The 24,317-nt window shown below is 38.3% G+C and overlaps 1 long non-coding RNA gene and 1 pseudogene across 1 annotated transcript in view; one reads left to right on the top strand and one right to left on the bottom strand.

The window, feature by feature from the left end:
* LOC147582086 (uncharacterized) overlaps positions 1-24,317 on the top strand; it is a 267,036-nt gene that overhangs the window by 151,346 nt on the left and 91,373 nt on the right. The window lies entirely within an intron of this gene.
* LOC112859083 (tubulin alpha-1C chain pseudogene) lies at positions 1,840-3,176 on the bottom strand (annotated as a pseudogene).

Raw genomic sequence — 24,317 nt, 5'->3', positions numbered from 1 at the left:
GTATCTACTATGTAGTATACACTAAATGAGCACTTGGAGAGGAAATCAAATGTAGACTCTGGAGCCAGATTGCCTGGCTATGAATCCTGCTTCTCTTTTCCATATCAGCTACAAGAACATAAGCAGTAATTTAACTTATTAGTGTTACAGCTTTGTCATCTACAGCATAGAGACAAAATTAGCAAGGTCTCCTAGGGATGGCGTAAGGACTGTGTAGAAAAATACATGAACATTCTTACACTTGGCTCATTGAATGTGCTTAGTTAATGTTAGTTATCTGTTGAATAGGAACAGTAACTGAATAGGGAAAATGGATCCCAGCCATTCAAGGGTCTAATTCCTCTCATTCTTCACATAATCTCTGATACGGCTAACCACAGCAACATCACAGCCACAACTGTGATTTGTATTTCAGAAATTGTATTTCTGAAAGTGACCTGAGGAGAAAGATCTATCTGATGTAACATGTATCACATATTATATACTATGTACATTATATGTACTATATTATATACTTATATGTTTGTATATAAATATTTTGTTTATTTATTTTGAGAGAGAGAGTGTGAGCAGGGGGAGGGGCACCCAATGCGGGGCTTGATCTCAGGAACTGTAAGATCATGACCTGAGCTGAAACCAAGAGTCTGAGGCTTAACTGACTGAGCCACCCAGGCATGCCTATATATAAATCATTCTTATGTATAGTACATACAAATCTTATTTATATATGTATAGGTACATTATATATAATATAATATAATATAATATAATATAATATAATATAATTAATATAATATAATATAATATATTAATTATATAATTAATTATATTATTTCTACATTAATATAGTATTAATTAATATATAATTATATATAATATATTGATTATCTTATGTATATTATATTATATATTATCATATGTAATCTTATTTTCAAGCCCACTTTTGATACTACTGCTAAATTTGAAATCAGTATGTTTGTAAAGAGAAAAACTGTTTTGAAATCTGAATGTCTGGATTGTGGTTGTATTTGTATTAACTGCCTGAGAGCTGCTGTTTTGATATTACCTGGTTTAAAGATTATTTGTTTTATCAGCTTTTTGGGATACTATTTCATCTGGGCTAAAAAAGTTTCTTTGGAGAAGCACATTCTGACTTAACTAATCTAGAATGGGGGCAAAGACCATCAGAGTCCACATGTAAGACAGAGGGGAATGATGCTGGGGGATTTTACTTTGTAATTTTCCTGGTTTTTATAGTGCCGGTCATTCTGAACTTCCATTTCATTTTTTGGTCAGTTTATTTAAATACAGTTCTTCCCAAAAGGAGATTGATGAAAGAGAGTTATGGATCATTTTCAGTGATATGTACAAGACAACAGTCCAAGGGACTGTTAGATATGTCCAGATGCAGTTAATTTTATATAGGTATAGTTTTTGGCCAAATTATAAATCAAAAGAGGCATCCAGATGTGGTGGAAAAGACATGGGGATTTGGAGTCAGATAGAATTGGGTTTGATTCTTAACTCTACCGCTTGTGAGCTGGTGACCCCAAAGTTTTAGATTTCTGAGTTTTCTCATTTATGCTTAAGGACTTCAGTATTATTTCTCTGAGCCTCAATTTCTATACAGAGATAATTATACATCCTTGCTGTTAAGTATTAAATAAAATACTGCTGGATAATTCGGTCAACAACCAACTTGACTGAGATTTTTTTTCTTTTTTTGACACTTAAAATAGAAACATCACTTTTATTCACAAGTTAGGGCCACAATGAACAGCTTCCAAGAAGTCCTAAGATAGTCCCAGGACAACAGAGTGTAAAATTGTAGCAGACAGGTTAATACTCTTCACCCTTATCCTCTCTCTCAGCACTATTTGCTCCAATTTCTTCATACTCCTTCTCAAAGGCATGGGCCTCAGAAAACTCTCCTTCCTCCATGCCCTCATCCACATACCAGTACACACAGGCATGCTTGGCATACATCAGGTCAAAGTTGTGGTCTAGGCGAGCCCTGGCCTCAGCAATGACTGTGGTGTTGCTCAGCATACACACAGCTGCCTGTACTTTGGCCAGGTCTCCACCAGGTACCACACGGTTGGAGGCTGGTAATTAGTGCCAACTTTGAAGCCAGTGGGGCACCAGTCCACAAACTAGATGGTACACTTGGTCTTGATGGTGGCAATGGCAGCATTGACATCTTTGGGAACCTCATCAGCATGGTACTACAGGCAGAAAGCCATGTATTTACCATGGCAAGGATCACATTTGGAGCCATCTGGTTAGCTGGCTCAAAGCATGCATTGGTGATCTCTGTTGCAGTAAGCTGTTCATGGTAGGCTTTCTCAGCAGAGATGACAGGGGCATATGTGGCCAGAGGTAAGTGGATGCAGGGATCGGGCATCAGGCTGGTCTGGAATTCTGTCAGATCAACATTCAGGGCTCCATCGTATCTGAAGGAAGCAGTAATGGAAGACACAATCTGGCTAATTAGGCGGTTAATATTAGTACAGTTTGGGTGTTCAATATCAAGGTTTCTACAACAGATGTCATAGATGGTCTCATTGTCTACCATGAAGGTGCAATCAAAGTGCTCCAGGGTGGTGTGGGTAGTCAGGATGTAGTTGTAGGGTTCCACTACAGCTGTGGAAACAGGGGGTTGGATAAAAGGAGAACTCCAGGTTGAACTTCTTGCTATAATCGAGAGAGAAACATTCCATCAGGCAGGTGAACATGGAACTAGTTTCCCCTCCAAAGCTGTGGAAAACCAAGAAGCCCTGAAGACCTGTGCACTGGTAAGCCAGCTTACGAATTCTGTCTAAGACAAGGTCAGTGATCTCCTTGCCAATGGTGTGGTGTCCTCGGGTATCGTTATTGGCAGCATCTTCCTTGCTTGTGATGAGCTGTTCATGATGGAAGAACTGGAAGTAGGTGCCAGTGTGAACTTCATCAATGACTGTGGGTTTCAGGTCTGCAAAAACTGCCCTGGGCACTTGCTTTCCAGCACCCATCTCATTGAAGAAGGTGTTGAAGGAGTCATCTCCTCCCCCAGTGGTCTTGTCACTTGGCATCTGGCCATTGGGCTGGATGCTGTGTTCCAGGTGATAGAGCTCCCAGCAGGCACTGCCAATCTGAACACCAGCCTGGCCAAAATGTATGGAGATATACTCACACATGATTGAGACTTTCAGGGCTCCTTGGGGTTAGAGGAGGTGAGGGGACAATGACAAGGATCTCCCACTGACAGCTACCAAGGAGTCTGGTGGAGAAGTGACCTGAGATATTTTTTATATTGGATTCATACTTTTGAGTGGTAAGAATTCTCTCCCTAATACAGTGCTAATTAGAATTGTTAAATCGTAGTCCAAGTTTTAATGAGATGAAAATAGCATAGGTTTTGGAGATAAGATTAAGTGGACATGAATTTTAGATTTTATTATTTTTTTATTAGGAGTTTATTTTTTTAAGAGCAGTTTTAGGTTCACAGCAAAATTGAGGGGAAGGTACAGAGAGTTCCCTATACCCCTGTGCCCCTACACATGAACACAGCCTTTCCCATTATCAATAGCTCCTAAGAGAGTGGTACCTTTGTTAAAATTGATGATGACGAACATACATTGACACATCATAATTACCCAAAGTCCCTTGTTTACATGATTGTTCACTCTTAGTGTTAAACATTCTTTGTGTTTGCACAAATGTACAATGAAATTTATCTACTATTGGGTTTCATACAGAGTATTTTTCCTGTCTTAAACATCTTCTGTTATCTGTCCATCATTCTTACCCCTGACTAGCAACCTTGGCAACCACTGATCTTTTTGCTGTCTCAATAGTTCTATCTTTTCCAGAATGTCATAGTTGGAATTATACAGTATATAGTTTTCATGAATTGGCTTTTTTCACTTAGTAATATGCATTTAAGTTAATCTCTTACCTTAACAAGGTTTTGATAGCTCTTTTCTTTACTCAGCACTGGAGGTGACACTGTTTCCCCCTTACCCCCATTCACCTATTGAAAGACATTTTCATTGCTTTCAAGTTTTGGTAGTTATGAATAAAGCTACTATAAACATTTGTGTACATGTTTTTGTGTGGATGTAAGTTTTCAACCCATCTGGGTAAATATCAAGGAGCAGGATTGCTCGATCATACGGCAAGAGTATGTTTATTTAGTATGAAACTGCCAAACTGGTTTCCAGAGTGGTTGTACCATGTTACATTCCCATAAACAGTGAATTAGAGTTTCTGTTGCTCCACAACCTGGCCAGCAATTGGTTCTGTCAGTGTTCTGTAGGCTTTGGTACTTAGTCTAATAATCCAGAGCAAGTTAATTCATATATTGGCATCTCAGCTTCTTTGTTGGTAAAATAGGATGTACTGAACTTGAAGCTTTATGAGGTTTTTTAGACAGTATTCAACATGCATTATTTTTTCTTATTTTATTCTTAAATAGGAATTTGCTATTTTTCTCTTTTGTTTGACGCAAAGGAAATGGAGCCCTAAGTCACTGATCTCATACAGCTTTGTACCTTTGCATCTTTTTCTTCTGTCCTAGAATATTCCTCTTTCCTTTCTTCTCTACCTAGTAAACTTTTACTTTTCTTTCAAGACCTTTCAAGAACAAACACTTGGAGGAATATACTCTGTCAGACATCATTTCAGCCATTTGCTGGATTATTTTTAATAACATCATGTACTTTAAATATCTCCATGAGATTGGAGAAGTAAAATGGGAATCTCAAGATCACACCATTCACAGGTAACAGAGAAGTAAAGGGTCTGATATTCTAATCTGGATTTATATAACCCTAAAGTCCTTTGCAAATTTATTTTCATTCTCCTGTCTGCCTCTGCTGCCAGAGGGCTTTGTGTTCATCTTTCTTCTAACATTTATGTAAATTCAGTAGAATCATTTTTACATACTCCTCTTCCCTGGTAAACTATGAATGTGTCAAAGTCAGGGATCTTAGCTTGTTGATCATTGCATCTCAGCTCCCGAAGCACTCTTTGTATACACTGGATACTTAGTCAGTGCTTGGGCTAATATGTGCACCAAATGTTGACATCCAGTTTTCAAATAATCAGTTTGTCATACAATGGTGGTATTAGCAAAAGGATGCTTAGCAGGATGTAATTTTCTTGTGTCATTCAGAAAATTCTACAGGACAAAGAAGGGCTTTAGGAGAAACACATCATTTTAAATATCAGTTATCAACAACCACAAGAGCGAACATATGTTCTGTTTAAAGTCGTATCTTTACTGTAACTGTCTGTAAATTTCCACACAATCTACAAATAGTCACATTTTCTTGACAGCTGTCAGTACTTAAAATTTTAGTCTGGACCATGCAGACTTATGCACATTATTCATGAGTCTCCCCAGTACAGTATTTATAGAGAGATCAATGAAAAGATGGTCTGTGGGATTTACATAAATAAGTTTTAAAAGATTCCACATACTCTCATATCCTATTATTATACAGAAAATTAATTAAATCAATTTAATAAGAAGCCAGATTTTCCCGTTAATGGTAACTATTTAAAACTTTAAAAATAACACCTTTTCAACCACATATAGAAGAAACAAAATTTACTGACCTTATTTGATTGGTTATCTATTTTTGTAAGTCCCCAAAGTAGCAAACAATTACTCTTGTCAGTTTTTGTTACAGTCTTGGAAAGATCTAGGGCAACCCTTTTTCATTTTTTTCTTTCTTCATCATGTTTAAATGCAGACAACAAGGACACTTCACAGGCTTGTGCCAAAGACATCAATCGTTTTTTAATGAGGCCATAACCCTGAGTAGGTCATGGAATATTAAAAATAAATGAACATATTGCTGTCACTGGGGATTGAACTCTCTCGGCTGAAGGGTATCGATGAGGAAACACAATACCAGGACACAATACACTGAACTGCCTACGTTTCAAAAGGCAGTTAATTAGTAGACGCTATATGAACAGCCCCCTTGCCCATGTCCTTGGTGTGTTCAAGTCATGTCTGTGTCAATGAGAGAAACTTGCACTGCTCTTCTCAATAGAGGGCCAATTGGCTGAGACACATGACCAGGCTTTATCTACACAGGCAATTGGGAGAATTAAAAGGTCAGTCATTGAATAGTAAAGATTTCACTCTTAGTGGCCTTGTCTAGCAAGCAGATGATCCTCATGAATGAGCAAGAATGAGAATGATTGTTTGTGAGGACCTGGACCCAATCAATGGAAACTGAGGGGAAGGGAGAGTTGAATGAGAAGATAGGGTGTTGCTATAATTACATTTAGGCTCTTCATCTTCAGCTCCTTAGCTGTCCCTCCAGACTCATCATCCACTATTCACTATCACACAGTCAGTGTAGAACCAAGATGGAAGCTCCCTTATTTCCTGTTAACATCTTCTGTGTCTAACCTGCTGGCCATTGCACATGTTGCTCACTTCCTCTGGGATATTCTTACCTATCTACTGGATAATGCCTATTCTTTATTCTGGTCTCAGACCATGTGCTACCACTTCTGTGAAGTTCTCCTGACTCAGGCAGACCGTGCTTGACCCATTGTGGGCCCCTCCGGCACAAATGCTTAAAATTGCCCACCAGATTTGCACAGCAAGGAGGTATCTCTGCAAAGCAGTTTCTCAGGGAGGGGCTTCACTTTCCAGATTCCCTTTCCTCTAGGTATGATCCTTCAGTCAGCTTTTGCTGTGGCCTGTGGGCAGAAATGTTATGCATCACTTTCAAAGTGAGGTGTTTAGGAAGAGGTTGTGTCCTCTTCCGGCTCTCTTTCCATGTCCCGCAGTCCTCCAGCTGAATACAGAGACAGAAAGACCCTAGAGGATGGCTGAGGAAGGACATGGCTAAATAACATATGGAAGAAAACCACCTCTAGGCCATACGGAAACACTTGTATTTCAGCTATTGAGATTTTGAACTCATTAATTTTGCCAACTAAGATTTCCCTTATGGTGAACTATCCAAGAAATAGTTTAATATATTGACTCTGTGCCAAGAAAACGTGAATTTTGAAACTCTAATTTTTTTGTAGTATGATACAATCAATGTGCGTCTCTTTGTGGTAGACTTGGGGAAAATGTCTTGTCACCTTTGTAGCTCTGATGCCTCACAAACTGGTCACACTGTAACGGGAACAAAATAAAATAAGATGAATGTATGGTAATCTCAAAACTACCCTTTAATGAGCACCTTCTCTGCACAGTAATATATGTCATTTATCTCTGTTAATCTGCAACATCTGTGTAATGAGTATTAATACCTGTGTTTTCCAGAAGATCATAATCATTTATTCATTCAACCAGTATACGTTGATTCCTGATTCTGTACTGTAGATTTTGCAAGAAACTAGAGACAAAACTATGAAAAGACTTGTTTTTTTGTTCTTTCGAAGCTTATAGGTAGTATAGTACATTAATTTACAAATTTTATATTCAGTGTTGCTGGGGAAGCTTTTTATTTTTATTTTTTAAATTTTTTTTTCAACGTTTATTTATTTTTGGGACAGACAGAGACAGAGCATGAATGGGGGAGGGGCAGAGAGAGAGGGAGACACAGAATCGGAAACAGGCTCCAGGCTCTGAGCCATCAGCCCAGAGCCTGACGCGGGGCTCGAACTCATGGACCGCGAGATCGTGACCTGGCTGAAGTCGGACGCTTAACCGACTGCGCCACCCAGGCGCCCCTGGGGAAGCTTTTTAAAAATATAAATTCCTGGGGAACCTGGGTGGCTCATTTGGTTAAACATCTGACCTTGATTTTGGCTCATGTCAGGATATTATGGTTCATGAGTTCGGGCCTCTCAAAGGGCTCTGTGCTGACAGTGCAGAGCCTGCTTGGGATTTTCTCTCATCCTCTCTCTCTGCCCCTCCCATGCTCTCTCTTCCTTAAAAAAAAAGAAAAAGAAATGTGTATATATATGTGTATATATACATGTATATATATATATATATATATATATATATATATATATACATATATATATACACATATATATATTCCTACTAATGTTCAGGTTGAAACAGCCCAGTATAGCAATGCTGGAATGTTAACTAGATTTTTCTACCCCTAAACCGGTATTCTTTCAGAATTAAATTATTAGCAGGTTGTTGTCTGTTCCATGAAGAGTATTGATAGTGAGATCAGTCAATTTGGTTAACTGGCTGTCATAATTTGGTTACTAACAGGTAAGAGAGACGCAAGATGATATTACCTTTCAGTCTATTGAAATTTGGCAAGAAATTGATTCACAATTGTGCAGGCTGTTTGGCTACTTTGGAAGAACAACCAGATATTCTTTGTCATTGATCTAGCTCTCTCTCCATAGTCAGTTTTGGAGATAATTACATTCATAAATGGTCCTAGAGCTGGAAGGAAAACCAGACAAAGTGGTAAAGTAATTTCTCCAAGGGCAGAGCAGCGATTTGAACCTTGTACTCTTCAGTTCTAATCTACTATGCCCTGGATGGAATTGCATTTTTCCCCTCTAATCTGCCCCTCTTTATTTTAAACTGAGCACTTTTATTGTTCAGGATGTATTAAGACTTTAGGGCAGAGAACAGTCTAAAAAACACCATCTCTTTACATTACATTATTTTTTAAAAGACAATTTTTTAAAAAGTTTATTTATTTATTTTGAGAGAAAAAGAGAGAGAGTACAAGTGGGGGAGGGCCAGAGAGAGAGGGAGAGAGAGAGAGAGAGAGAGAGAGAGAGAGAGAGAATCCCAAGCAGGATCTGCACTGTCAGCCCAGAGCCCAACACAGGGCTCAAACCCATGAAATGTGAGATCATGACCTCAGCCGAAATCAAGAGTCAGATGCTTAACCGACTGAGCCAACTAGGTGCCCCTATATTCAATTTTGTTAAAAGAATTAGCTTCCTGAGTCTAATATTAAGAACACTAAACTCTCAGATGTCTTATGAATAGGGAGAAACTTTCAGCCAGTGTGACGAAATATCTTAAAGGCTAGTTGTGATATTAGTTTGCTAGAGTGGCCATAGCAGAATACCACAGACTGGGTGGCTTAAACAATAGAATTTTATTTTCTCACAGTCCTTGAAGCTAAATGTCCAAGATCAAGATGCTGGCAGGTTTGCTTTCTTCTGAGACTTGAACTCTTCTTGGTTTGCAGATGGTCCCTTTATCACCGTGTCCTTAAATGGTCTTTTTCTGTGTATCTCTGGTACCTTTTTATATGTCCAAGTTTCCTCTTCTTATAAAGTCACTGGTCATATTGGAGCAAGGCACACTTATGTAAAGGCCTCATTTTAACTTAATCATGCACAAACTGGTGCAGCCACTCTGGAAAACAGTGTGGAGTTTCCTCAAATAATTAAAAATAGAACTACCCTATGACCCCGCAATAGCACTGCTAGGAATTTACCCAAGGAATATAGAAGCATTGATGCATAGGGACACATGTACCTGTATGTTTACAGCAGTGCTTTCAACAATAGTCAAATTATGGAAAGAACCTAAATGTCCATCAACTGATGAATGGTTAAAGAAGATGTGGTTTATATATACAACGCAATACTACTTTAAGCAATAAGAAAGAATGAAATTGTGCCAGTTGCAGCAACGTGGATGGAACTGGAGGGTATTATGCTAAGTGAAATACGTCAGTCAGAGAAAGACAGAAATCATGTTTTCACTCATATGTGAATCTTGAGAAACTTAACAGAAGACCATGGGGGAAGGGAAGGGGAAAAAATAGTTACAGAGGGGGAGGGAGGCAAACCATAAGAGACTCTTAAATACAGAGAACAAACTGAGGGTTGATGGGAGTGGGGGAGAGGGGAAAGTGGGTGATGGGCATTGAGGAGGTCACTTGTTGGGATGAGCACTGGGTATTGTATGTAAGCCAATTTGACATTAAATTAAATAAAAAAAAATAAAGACCCTATCTCCAAATATAGTCACATTCTGAGGTGCTAGGACTTGGGATTCAACGTATAAATTTAGGGGGTTACAAATCATCCCATAGCAGTTGCTAATGAATAGTTTTGAATAACACCAATAAAGATGCCATAAGCAATTGTCCATCTCATGAAATCTACTAAGTTTTTTGTTTTTTCTGAAAAAAACAAATTCAAGTAAAAATAAACACCAGTCTTGATTTAGTTCCCTCACGTAAAAATATGTTATATCCATGACGATGCCATAACATCATTATCCTTTTAATAAACCTATGGACTCCAAAATATATGAAATCATTGTTCTATGTGGATATATTCAAATGAATCCTGAGTGCATTTGTCTTGGTATCTGGTGAACCAGTTTATTACCTGAATTCTAATTGCATTCTCTCCAGATAAGTGAACTTTTGCAGATGACCTTCATGTCTACCAAAGCAGTGATGGTGCAGTACCTGATTTCTTCCTTGCCTAAGTCGGTGCAACCTCATAATGGTATCCTTATACCCATGTAGCAATTGTTCTTTTGCTTAGAGTCTGAAATTCAATTGCTTGACAGTTAAAATTCACAGTACAAGGTCAATTATTGTGGATGATACTAGCTTGTAGCTAAGCCTTCTCCTTGTCTTTGTTTGCATGTCAGCTGGATTTCTCTGTGAGCGTAAATCCCATCAATACCCATCCAAGGAAACTAGCTTGAAAAATAATTGAGAGTGCATTTGAGCAATGATCAAACAAAGCTTTTTGTATTTTCAGAATAAATTTCAGGGAATGCATAGCAAATATCCCATTTTGGCAGCTAAATGCAAATGTTTATACAGTAGGGTAGACTACATATATGGACTCCTTTATCAAATATCAGTGAAAGTGGTTCCAGGAGCTGCCATTCCTCAGGAGAAGCAATATAATGTAGTTGTTATGAACACAGGTAGCTCAGTGGTTTCTCTCACAGTCTGGCTTCTGCTATCCCCTTCCTGGCAGGTTAGGTGTTTTGACACAATTCTTAACCTTTTTGTGACTTAGTTTACTCTCATGTTGCACGCAAATGATGAAAATCATCCCTGATCATTAGAGATTTGAATATGACAATGGATGTAAAGTTCTTAGCCACATTGGCTGGTGTATATTGCGTTATCAGTAAAAGTTAACTTTACATATGACTCTAGAATACGTTGTAAAAATGTATTTTTCTAACAGATCTGAAATATATCTGTGAGGCCCAGCAATATGTGGGACTTTTGCTATTGAACACCAAGTTATAAATTTTCCTGAGTCCTGTTACCAGAGTCCTGAGTTTTCTTGGTTCACATTCTGCTCCCATGAAAGGAGGTTTCCCCAATGGGTTAGAATTGGACTGCATTTGAGCATCCACAGCACAGCAAAGCAGGGGAGATACACTCTTCTGCAGATTCTATTCCTTTCGTAATTCTTATTTCAGTAGCATCAGAAACTGCCTTCCGATTAATCATTTTCATCAGCTTACAAGATAAATTATTTGGTGTATTTTCTTTGTTCTTTTTTCCTTTGCCAACTTCCCATATAGCTAGTTGTTTGAAAAGGAAACAAAAAATTAGTTCCTGTTATTCACATGTGGCTTATTGATTTGCTCAATAGCATCCATAATACATATTAATAGTGTCTTAGGAAGATATGCTTTTAACTTTAAAAAATGGTGCCCATCTAATTTAAAATAAAAATAACAAAAGGGAGAGATAGAAACAGAGAGACAGAGCAAGAAGAGGAGGAAAAGAAGAGGGAGAGTGGGGGGAGAAGAGGAGAAGAAGATAGAGGAGGAAGTGGGGAGGAGGAGGGAAAGGAAAAGAGAAGAAGAAGGAGAATAAGAAGAGGGTTAGAGGGAGGAGGAGAAGAAGAAAGAACAATAATAAAAAAGAAGAAGGGAAAAGGAAGAATAGATATAAGAAAATAAAAACCCCAAGTCTTATATTTGGAAGTTGAATGTAAAAACATCTTTAAAACTTTTTTTTACCCACCTGAAACTTTTATTTGGTAAAAATCAATCATCGTCTTCCTCAGGAAACAAGAAGCTATTATTTTAAAAATGCTGATGTAGGTAGGAAATATTCAATTCAATTAAGTCCTACAGATAATTCATGAACCTTGTATATATTTAATTTGCTGTGAGATATAAAGAAAAAAATGTATTTTTGTTTGGTGTAAAAGTAAATAAAATAGGGGCGCCTGGGTGGTGTAGTCGGTTAAGCGTCCGACTTCAGCCAGGTCACGATCTCGCGGTCCGGGAGTTCGAGCCCCGCGTCGGGCTCTGGGCTGATGGCTCAGAGCCTGGAGCCTGTTTCCGATTCTGTGTCTCCCTCTCTCTCTGCCCCTCCCCTGTTCATGCTCTGTCTCTCTCTGTCCCAAAAATAAATAAAAACGTTGAAAAAAAAATAAACTAGTTTAATAAAAAAAAAAAAAAAGTAAATAAAATAGAGTGAATTTTGAGTCACATTTAGGTTCATATCCCAGCTTCAACATATGTGACTTCCCCTTGGGATAGTGACTAACTCTGTTTCTTTTTGTACATAATAGGGTTAAAGTTTCCTATTTAAAAGGCTTGTTTTGAAGAAAAAACAAACAGTGCATATGAAGTACTGAGAAGACCAGACACACAACATCTTTGTAATATATTTCAGTTTTATATCTGCCTGCCTTCAAGGAACTTGGGTTTTCTTTGGCACAGCACAGCATGAGTATATGATACACTGTGTCAATTACCAGGTTGTATGTGGTTACGGAACAGCAGGAGCTACTCAGACAGTGAGGTACTGGGAGAACTCAAGGGAGGGACAAGCTAGGGCCTCATGGAGCAGAAGAGAGTGGAGTTGGTGGCTGAAAGGAAAAGAGGGGGGCTTCTTTGCAGAAAGGAAGACTGGTGTTTAAGCAGGGCAATGGAAGTAGAGGTGGCTGAAGAAAAATGAGGAAAAAAAGGCTAACATTTCTTTAGCTTCCATGGTTCAAAAATGTCCTATACAGCTTCTTTGGAGGAGTCATTGGCTTGGATAGTGACAAGAAGACAGTGTTCCCACGGATGTAGTAAAATCACCAAATAGAAATTTTGTAGAATGATTCTTTTGTTGATGGCTCCTACAGGAGCCTTCCTTCCTGGGATCAGATCATCACATCCTTATTATAGAGACATCTGAAAATAGGGCAAAGGAAGCTACTTTTACTTTTTTTCAAGACCGTGAACAGTATTTATAATCATGGATTGAGTGTTTCTAATATTCAGCCATGGTACTGAGCACCTCACAAAATTTACAATTGATAACATGCTGCCAGGCATTTTTAGTTACTTACTAATTAAAGGGAAAAAAAACCTGAAACTATAAGAGTTTAAGCAACTTGATCAAGCATCCACAATTTTAAGTAGAATAGCCAAGTCTTTTTGTTATATATATATATATATATATATATATATATATCCCCCCAATATGGGGCTCAAATTCACAACCTTGAGATCAAGAGTCTTATTCTCTTCCAACTGAGCCAGCCAGGTGCCCTAAGAATGGCCAAGTCTTGTATCAAGATTCCTTTCTTCCCCCCCCCGAGGATTAATAAAATCTTATTTTTTAAGTTATCATACAGTAAAATCGACTTGTTCACATTGATAAAATTAATTGACTAAATTTTTAAGCATGTAGATTTGTGTCACTACAACTATAATCAAGATTTAGAACAGTCCCATCATCCCCAAACTTCCACATGTTATATTTTTAAGTTTACTTATTTATTTTGAGGAAGCAGAAGGGCAGAGAGAGAGAGAGAGGGGGAGAGAGAGCAGGCTCCATGCTGTCAGCCCAGAAACCAATGTGGGTCTCGATCTCATGAACCGTGTGATCATGACCTGAGCCGAAATCAAGAGTCACTTAACTGACTCAGCCACCCAGGTGCCCCAAATCCTACATGTTCTATATCTTTATAGTCAACCCCTACTTCTACTCCTAACCTCCGTACAGAATCATACAGTGCATATGTGCTTGAGACTGGCTTCTTCCACTAAGTATAATGCCTTTGAGGCTCATATGGGTTGTTGCATATATCAGTAGTTTGTCCCTTTTTATTACTGAATAGTGTTCCAAAGCATGGATATACCACAGTTTGTTTATTCACCACCCACTGATGTGCATGAATCCAGATTCATTTGATATTTCCTATCACCAAGCTAAGAAATTTTTCTATGAGCCCTTAGAAAATTCTTCTATCTCACCAATAATTCATAATGTTGTTTTTTCTCAGTCTTAGTTTCCTTGATAGTGTAATGCCCGAAGTTCCGAAACCTCCCACAAAGTCCACCAGAGTCGTGAGTCAAAGCCAAGCAGCGAGGGTCGTTTATTGCAGGTTCGAACCTGGTCCTCTGCACACTCGTCGCCGGTGACGCAAGAGGCCTCGATCAGGGTTGGTACAGCGTTTTTATAGACAGAGACAAATAGCACAGGGGAGGTTTCAAATTATGAGGGGCCTGATTGGTTGATTTTAAAGTAAGGACATTTGTTGTTCTCTGATTGGGCGTCCTTTGTCTGTCCTTTGGCGGGAAGGCTTTGTCCGTTACTTGTGGCGGGAGGAAAAAGGGGGAAGGGGGAAGAGGGTAGGGTAGGTGGGGAATGTGCTAAGCAAGCAGGTTTACAGAAGCGAGAAATGCCGGTTAGTTTATGTACAATCACTCATTCCATTACCTATCAGACTACATTTAGGAAGGTTTACAACCCATTCTACTACACAGCGGGTTACATTCAGGAAGGGCCTCACAATGCTCGTAGCAAACAGCAAGCAAAACAGACTTCTCAGCAATTGTATTTCTTATCAAAGATCCATAATAAGCAGAAAAGAGAACCTAGCTTTAAACTAAGGCAGGGCTGTCATTTGGATTGTTCCTTTCAATAGCACTCTCTTTCTTCTTCTTATGTACCTAAGTAAGCAGTCTAGTGATTAGGAGTATATATTCTATAGCCAGACTTCTTAGGTTTAAATATTTGCTCTGCAATTTACTTGCTGTGTAACACTGACAAGTTATTTAATCTCAATGGGCCTCAGTTTCTTTATCTGTAAAATAGGGATAATAGTGCCTACCTTGTAAGTTTCTTGTTAAGATGAAAAGAAATGATGCACACACACAATTTTTTGAAAGCTGCCTGCCACATAGTTACTACTGTAAAATGTTAGGCATCTCCATAAATATAATGACATCATATACCCCCAAAATTTTAAAGCACATTTTTTTATATGTGTATGCATTAATAGGCTTAAGTTGAATTTCCAGTATCAAATACTGATGACGGGGCTGAAAAATTAGTGGCGAGTACCATATTTTATGCTTTCAGGGTAGATAGAGTATAGGAAAATAAATCAACACCATTCATGTCTGTTGGATAACTGCTCTGAACACTGGCAGTGAGAAGTGAATCAAGTTTTATATGATAAAAATGGGATTATGTTTCTAACTACATTTGAATCTCAAGCAGCGAGATAAATGTGTTGATTCTTCTTGCAGTTTGACAAAATGGATTGACTCTACTTCTACTTCTTATATTACACCCATCCGTTCGTTTTTTTCTCAAGGGAGCATAACAAAGAGATGAGATTATAAAAGCAAAGACAAAGAATCACCCCGTTTCTCTGTTCCTTGTTTAAAAAATGCTTTTGGGCATTGATCTTTTAAAAGTGTTTATATTTATTTTCTTCCTAAGTCAGAAGGGCAAAGGTGGGCTTGGGGTTTGTGCATGCAGAATATTCACTTTTGATATTTAATCGAAGCTTATATAAATCTATTTGGATCACTAATATAATTATACTGAAAATCTGTTGAGATACGGATTTTCCTTGAAAGTTCAAGCTCCTCTGGGTTACAAATAAAGCCACAACATTTAACCTGAACAGTTTGGAATAAGACAGAAAATAACATGTTTACCCTCTTTCTGAAAATAAACAAAATCAAAACTATCTTTCCATCTCATTGCCATATAGGAAGAAAATAAATACACACAAAAATGCACTGACATACACTTGAAACAGGAAAATCATAATCCATGGCGTTTTTTCCCCACAAACGGATATGTACATGTGTTCCCTTCTCATGTATCCATTTATGACTAGAACAGTTTATTCAGAATTTTTTATATACTTTCACAAATTTATCATTGCTAAGGGAATGTCCATTTATCTGTCCCTGACTGTAGAACTCTTGACATCATCTTTGGTGTGTGACTTCATAAACTATGACCATATTTTCCAAGTAATATGACTCTTTCTTTGACATTTGACTTTGTCCTCGTCTCCTTTGACATATTCTTCGATTTACGCATTTTCTTCTTGTTTGCCGTCCATTCTGAAATGACTCTTAAGAAGGTCAGAGATTTACCTTATGAATAGATTTTAATAATAGTCTTCCTGTAATCTTCTGTTTTTAATGTTTCCAGTTTGCCCATCCTACTTTACCAAACAAATTCATAAATCACTTATTTATGACTTCTCTGCTCAAAAGCCTGTTCCTTACCTATGTTTTCTCCACCTGTAGTGATCCAACAGCTCACTTGATGTCAGTTTCTACCTATCTGGTGTTCAGGTAAAACATCGTGCGGTCATCCTTAATTCTTGGGCTTTCTTCCCATCCACTTACACATCAATCAATCAGATGATCATTTTGCTCTACAGCAATTGTTTTGAGACTCTATTCTCACTCTTCTTCTGCTACCTCTTTATGGGCTAAGAAATAGTGTATAGCTGCATAAATTATTTCAAGTTACTCCAAAACTTTATGGTTTAAACCAATATTTAATTTTTCTCCATTATGTTCGGGTTTGAGAAGTCTCCACTGAATGGTTCTTACTTGAGGTCTTTCATGCATTTATAGTCAGATGATACATGAGACTAGATGTCCAGGATGGTTTACTCGCTTGGCTGGCTATTGATACTGCTGTTTACTGAAGCTCAGGTGGACTTGTCAACTGGACCATCTGCATATGGATTTTCCATGTAGCTTGGGTTTCTCAGAGCATGGTGGTTAGGTTGTTAGTTGGAATTTCTCAAGAGTGAACTTAAAAAGAAATTGTTTGAAACTTTTTATGAGGTCCTTCTGCTACTTCCATCTCATTTTATTATTCGGGTAAGTCACTAAGCACTCCCCAGATTCGAAAGGAGGGGGATGAATGAGTTTCCCCCTGTGAAGTTTGAAGAGGAGCATATTGCAGTGCCTGACACAGGGAAGGAAGGAACTGGGAGAGATCACCTTGGGGACTCAACAGTAGCCCTTCACTTTTGTCTTTGTTTCCTTCTTTGTCCCCTCCCTTCACTGTTATTTCTGAATCGTCAAGAGTAGTTATTTCTAAATATAAATCAGATTGTGTTAGTTCTCTGCTCAAAACCCTGCAATGGCTCCCCATTTCACTTAGAGTAAAAGCCGAAATTCTACAAAACCCTACACAATTTGACATCTTGTTACTCTCTAAACTTCTTTTCCACTGCCACTCTGGTTTAGACACACTGGTTTCCTCCTAGTTTTTTAAAACATTTCCGGCATTTTCCTGACTCTGGGACATTTGCACTGGCTCTTCTTCACTCAGCTAGCTGCATAGTTGCATTCCTCATGTGTTGTCTTTGTTTAAATGTCAGCTTCTCAGTGAGGTCTAAAATGAATATCGGATTGTAGAGCTACAACCTCACCTCAGTTTAGGGTTCCTCCATCTAACTAAGGTAAGTGATTTCATTAATTTCTCTTTTGATAGGGATCTTGATTTGTTAAATGGTCTGGTGCACTCTTGCTCCTCTCAGATACACTGGAGGTGAGTTTTGGAGAACAATAGTTTTGTCATAGATTTTGGACATTTACTATCTGTAAGTAAATGTGTGTATAACTCAAATGTAACCTCAAGCATCTGTACCTGTCTTAGGCTATTCTCTCGTTGAAGTGCTATAACATTGCCACACCAAAAGAGGCTTGGGTCTTCTAGAACAACCTATTCTACATTAGTCAAATGCTTTCTTCCTTCCACTGATTCAGTCTTTCTCTTCTCAGTATAAGAAATGTCCTCCACCCTTTTCAGTATGTTACCCATTTTCAAATCTCAGCTTCTATCCCTGAGAAGGATAGAAGCTATTTCTATTTCTATTTCTATTCATGCTCCAAACTCTTGGAGATTAATCAGTATAATGAGAATATCTTTTAATTCAGTGGTTCTTAAAGGGTGGTCCCTGGTGGTTTCTGAAGCTCTTTCAAGAAGTCTTTTGGGTTAAAATACTTTTCAAAATAAAACTAAAAACTTACTTGCCTTTTTTACTCTCTTGTTCTTCAAAAAGGCAGCATTAAACCCATACCTAGTGATAAATTAGGTTCTGCAATATAGCTCAGAATATCATATCCTGTGGTTTCCAAATAGGGTAGAAAAAAGGAAAACAAAGCACACTCATGTTTTCTAAATAGAGTGAGCAATAGAATAAAAGGAATGTAATTGCAAAATTGGGTTTAAAAAGTATAATTGCAAAGTCAGGTAAAAAAGATCCAGTGTGAAACTCTGAGAAACAGACTACCAAAATGTTTGTTTCAGTCAAAGGAATTCCAGCCCTAATTATTAGCACCTAATCATGATACCTCAATCTTTGGGTGTGTTTCCTGATTGGCCCATTGTCAATGATATATGAGGTGTTAGACTGAGAACAAAGTTAAGACAAGGTGTCAACTACCACATCTGGAATGGATTGAACCTTCCTTCCAGCCCTATTGTTAACACCCTCTTAACACCTTTCTTTTTATACTGCCTAGGCCAGGGAAGGGTAAATTGGTGGATAGCTAAGACAGTACAGCTGGAAGTACTTGTCTACTGTATACATAACCTTCTTCATGGGAGGAATTATTCCATACTATGAATACACTTGAATTCTGTTGATGTGGACAGTCTCATCTGTTTAATTGACAGCCCACTTTTCCCTTTGTACACACATCCCCAAATAATTCAAGGAAACAATTCAAATGAAATACATTGATTGAGTGCCTTTTTTATAGATATACTGAGAGATCCTATATTAACCACATACACTGAGAGATTAAATATAAGCAGGATATAGACTTTGAATGGCTTTCCCAGAAAGGATAATGGAGTTAGACTAGTAAACTATATTTTCATTTAAAGTTTTCTTTCTAAATCAACTGCTCATATTTGTAAGGCAGTTTCAGTGGTGTGAGAGGTAGGAAGACTATATCAAAAAAGAGAGGAAGACTCTACTCACACCACAGATGTACCCAAGTCCCTCACAGCCCTGGTCCAAAGGTATAATAATGTAATCTTAAGGGAATATAAAAAGAGCCTTGTTTCTAGGGGTACCAGGCATCAGTAGGCACAAGTTCAAGTCCAAGTGCTGACATTCACCAGGAAAAAGTGCCCCTTCATTTCTGTAGGTGCCACTTTCTTCAACTGTAAAAAAAATAAGGGGGGCCCTAAGCTCCTATTCAGATTTGAAAATCCTATGGCTTTAAGTAAATATGTACTTTTAAGCCCACAGATGTGGTGGAAATGCAGCTGCAGGCACTTGTCCTCTGAAGTGGACATGATAAGAGGATCTGTTTGAGCTAAGTTGTCACTCTGATTTCTGACTGTCTCCCAGCCCCTGTCCCTGCAGTCACTCAAAGGACAGACCCACTCAACTGTGCAGTACAATCCAAAAAGAAGTGACAGGCATGCAGAAATCTCAGCCACCAACACGTGTTCTTGTAGGGAATGCCATAAGCACTGAACCCCTGGAGCCACAAGGGCCGAAAACTGAGTCAAAGAGGCACATGCATCTGCTTAAGCAAAAATATGGCTGGCTGACACTTTTATGGGAGGTCCTGAAGGGAAGACAGAAACTCAGAGATGCAAAATGATGAGAATGGATACCTAAAGGAGCATATGTTCTTTAGGTACTTTTGGCTTCAATACAGGACACTAATATTTCAAAATAAGTGGAAAATAATTAGTATCGATTCCTTTTCTGATTCAGTGCAGTCATATTAATCAAACCCTTTAGAATGCATTTTGATGTAACCTGACCGCATAGAAAGTTTACTACAACTTGGCCTTCCTTTAAATATTTGTATGCAATATGTGGCTGATATTTTAAATCAGAACCACATTCATTTGTGTACCATAAATACCCTACAGTCCTCGTTAAAAATGAACAGTCTTCTGTCTAATAACTCCTGAGGTTGTTGAATTTCACAAACTCACCACTCCCCCTTCCTGAATTTTATTTTACTACTTGATCAACAGGAACTGTTTGCTGTGTTTGGAGATTTCAGGTCATATTTGTCCAGTTTGAAAGTTAGCACTGAATTCTAAGCTAGATTTGCCACATGGGCTTTATGGGGAGATTCTGGGTGAAATGAAATACTCTGCTAAGATAATAATATTCTCATAATCTCCACTTATTAAATTGTCAAGTGTGGTGAGAGTCTTTATTAGCATTTGCTCCTTTCACTTTTCTTTTTCAACAGTCAGCAATAAAACTTTCCTCTTCTCTCAAAACACACGTATAAGTTGACCATTATTTCTATTTCTGATGGGAAGGATTTGTTTTGCTGAGACGCATCTAAAGCATATTTTTTCAAAATATGCACACAAAGCATATGAAAAACCCTTATCTGTGTGTGATGGTGTAAATTGACTGCTTTCATTATAATTGTAGTTTCTAAACAACTTTCTCTTAATAGACATTATTTCCTAGAGACATTTCCCCAGAAATTGTACACATTTATGCACATCCATTGCTGAAAAATTCTCCATATAGCAATGAATGATGCTAAGATAGTTTTGATAGTTGGTGGAGATCTTCACACGAAGCTGCAAGTGGATGGCAACACATGGGATTCAGAGGTGAAAGAATTGGCAGCTGAAAGCTACACTGAGGATGTTTTTTAGATACCCATGATTAAGAACATCCTTACCCCTTCCTTTGCCTTCCAACTCATAGCAGGTTAATGATATTGCCTCCATAGGGAAGCGTCAGCCTGCCATCTCGACAGTTGGGAGGGTTAACTTGACTTCTAAGGAAAGCTATACAGGAGTACTGAGCAATAAAGAGCCTGGAGTCCAGGAATGAGAAACAATTAGAGATCACTTCATTAATGCTTAATGATGTGGAACAAGCATACAGCAAAGCTGATTGTGTGTTCTGTCTTGGCCAGTGATGCTCACATAATGCCAGTGTGGAGCTATAAATACCTCTGCACTATAGGCTATGGATCAAAGAACGCAGGAGATGAAATTATCTGGGGAACCCTGATGACAGATTGGAGAAAAACCAGAAAATGACGGGTGTGGATCCCACTGCCAATCTCAGCTCAGGTTGGAAAATGTTATATACTTTTCATATTTGATTCTCTAAGCCTAACTCCTAATAGGAATGGGTAAATCCCACTGAGAATTTCTGTTCCTAATAATGCATTAAGCATCTCAGTTGGAAGGTCCCATAAAGCCTTTCCCCCTGCTTTTTTCTCTATCATACTGCAGTGAAAAAGGATTAAAAAATACACCACAGGTGCAAGTCGCAGCTGTTGAGAGTAAACTCTGTTCTACTATATTAATTCATATCCCACCAGGGGAATTGGAGAATGGTTTAGTTCCCATGAAAAGAAAAAAAAATTGTCTTCATCAAAGAAGAAAGAAGTTTCTTTTCCAGAGCATAACATCGTTTCTGGCCAAAAGGCCTTTTATAAATGCAATTTCCTAACGCAGTCAAACAACCACAGACATAAAGAGAGAATTCCTTGGTTTTGGTCTAAAATTATTTGTGTGTGTGTGTGTGTGTGTGTGTGTGTGTGTGTCTGTGTGTGTATGTGTCTGTGTGTGCATGTACACATATATACATATGCAGTATATTATACACATGTAGTATACTGGTACATACATACAAAACCCCAAGAAGTCACATTTTAGTAAAAGTTGAAATGATTAAGGCCAAATATGCCAGATCTACATGATCAGAATCTTTTGCATTTAATTCCTGGGGAAAAGTCAATGACAATATATAAGTTCATATTACATGTTTATTTCAAAAAGTAAGTCACCTTCAACTTCATTATTATAGTGATCCTTCAACTTCAATATTTCCTATAGCTTCATCTATAGCTGTGTATGTTTGTTGCCTATATTTCAAACCATAAACCCCAATGTACAAGCTTTTAAGTGTTAAATGAAGGTTCACATATGCTCAATCTATGAAAGAAAGAGAGAAGGAGAGAGGAAGAGAGACAAGGGCAGAGGGAGGGAAGAAGGGAGAGAGGAAGAAAGGAAAGGGGGAAGAGGAGGAGAGACCTTGAATGGAAAGGGGGAGGAAATGTTGGATCATTCTCCTTCCCTGACTCACTGGTTCTAGGTTTTTAACTTCTGGAAGGTTCAGATCATTCCAAAAAGATAATGATTCCTGACCTGCTGATCTTTGAGAATAGTCATAAGAATTCAATAAAATAATAATCAAAGATCTATTATAATCTGTGAAGAAGGGTATGATCATATTATGATCTTTGCAATCCAGACAGTCCTGTACTTTGATATTTTCATAAAATCTTTACTCTCCTATAATATTTCATAAGATATTAATTGCCTCCTCAAGATCTGTGTAATGTTTACATTTTTTTAAAGTTTATTTATTTTGAGAGAGAGAGAGAGGTCATGAGAGAAGAGGAGGGACATAGAGTGAGGGAGAATCCCAAGCAGGCTCTGCACCACCAGCACAGAGCCTGATGCAGGCCTCATACTCAAGAACTGTGAGATCATGACCTGAGCAAAAATCAAGAATCAGGTGCTTAACTAAATGAGCCACCCAGAAGCCCCATGTTTACATTTTTATAAACACTTTAAGCTCCATGGTCCTCACGCTTACACTTAACTCTATAACCTATTGGTGTCTGCATCTTGTAGCCATTATTTTTTTTCTGATCTGGTTCAGGTTTTGGTTGAAATCCCCTGACATTTAGAAACACCAGTCACACAGGATGGGTTTGCCATAGCACATATACATCATTGAGCCTTCCCTGTCAAGGAAATTCTCACACTTTGTCCACTTCTACCAAGTCATCTTTTTTTTTTTTTTTTTAATTTTTTTTTTTTTTTCTCAACGTTTATTTATTTTTGGGACAGAGAGAGACAGAGCATGAACGGAGGAGGGGCAGAGAGAGCGGGAGACACAGAATCGGAAACAGGCTCCAGGCTCTGAGCCATCAGCCCAGAGCCCGACGCGGGGCTCGAACTCACGGACTGCGAGATCGTGACCTGGCTGAAGTCGGACGCTTAACCGACTGCGCCATCCAGGCGCCCCATACCAAGTCATCTTTAACCACCGTCCCCCTTTTCTTTCTCATCATCTCTCAATCACCCACAATTTAATATTAATTTTTTATAGAGCCAAATATCTGTCACTGTTTTTTTTTTCTCATCTAATTAAGGGTATGTGAGAAGATGAAGGGCATCTCAATTTTAGCATCCAAAATGGCAAATAGGAAAAAAGGATATGTATTTAGGAAAAAAAATAGTAGCACTCCATTTTGGACAGAAAACTGGTTTAAAGTACTGTTTTGTATAATGTTTTAATTACATACTTCTAATTCTAGAAATTGCAAGCATGTGGTGCTTATATCCTCATATCCCCCTACTAAACCCATGACAGGTGTTTCTAAACAAACAAGACCCTCTGTGTAGAATTCAGAAATGACACTAGGACTTTTGTCAGTAGAGGCCTACTAACACTGGTAGACTGAATTTGCCACAGCAGATTGTATCTCTTTTCCATTCCTGCCTTAGAACATATGAACTAAGATAAGACTGAGAAGCATCACATCAATTCTTTCAATAAGTATATACTCATATGTTGTGCACATTAATAATTGCTCAGAATATACAGACAATGACTTTCATAAAGAAGATACTATAGTGGAGACACTCATGCCAGTAAATAAGTGAAAGAAGATTAATGGGTTATATGATTGAAGTATGATTGAATCTTTGTGAGGACGTACACAAAGGGGTGCCCAGTGTACAATTGAGATTAGGAAAAACCTCGCAAATGAAGGAGCACTTTAGATCTGCCTTTAGAAAAAAGTAGAAGTTTAAAAGGTGAATAAGATGCTGGTGCTGGAACAAGGTCATTAAGGGTGAGGCCTGATGCCAGATGTGTGTTGTGATTTTCCATAATCCCTGAAACACTGCTGCTACATGATTGCATGAACTTTTTCTGGGGCACCCAGCCACAGTCTCTGGGCATTGGCAGCAAAACGGTTCCATGAATATTCCTGGGTGTGGCTGGCACCTGGTCATTGCTCAGTGAGACCTTCTTGCAGACGGGCAGAACAGGTCAAAGCCTCAGTCTCTCAGAAGTAAGGGGTCGGGAAAAAGAGCCACACCTGAGATAAAACT

The sequence above is a fragment of the Puma concolor genome, chromosome B1 (assembly GCF_028749965.1).
Source record: "Puma concolor isolate L17-30 chromosome B1, mPumCon1.1.hap2, whole genome shotgun sequence".
In the NCBI taxonomy this organism is placed as follows: domain Eukaryota; kingdom Metazoa; phylum Chordata; class Mammalia; order Carnivora; family Felidae; genus Puma; species Puma concolor.
Note: the sequence above shows the minus strand (reverse complement) of the source record. Positions and strands in the feature narration are given on the sequence as shown.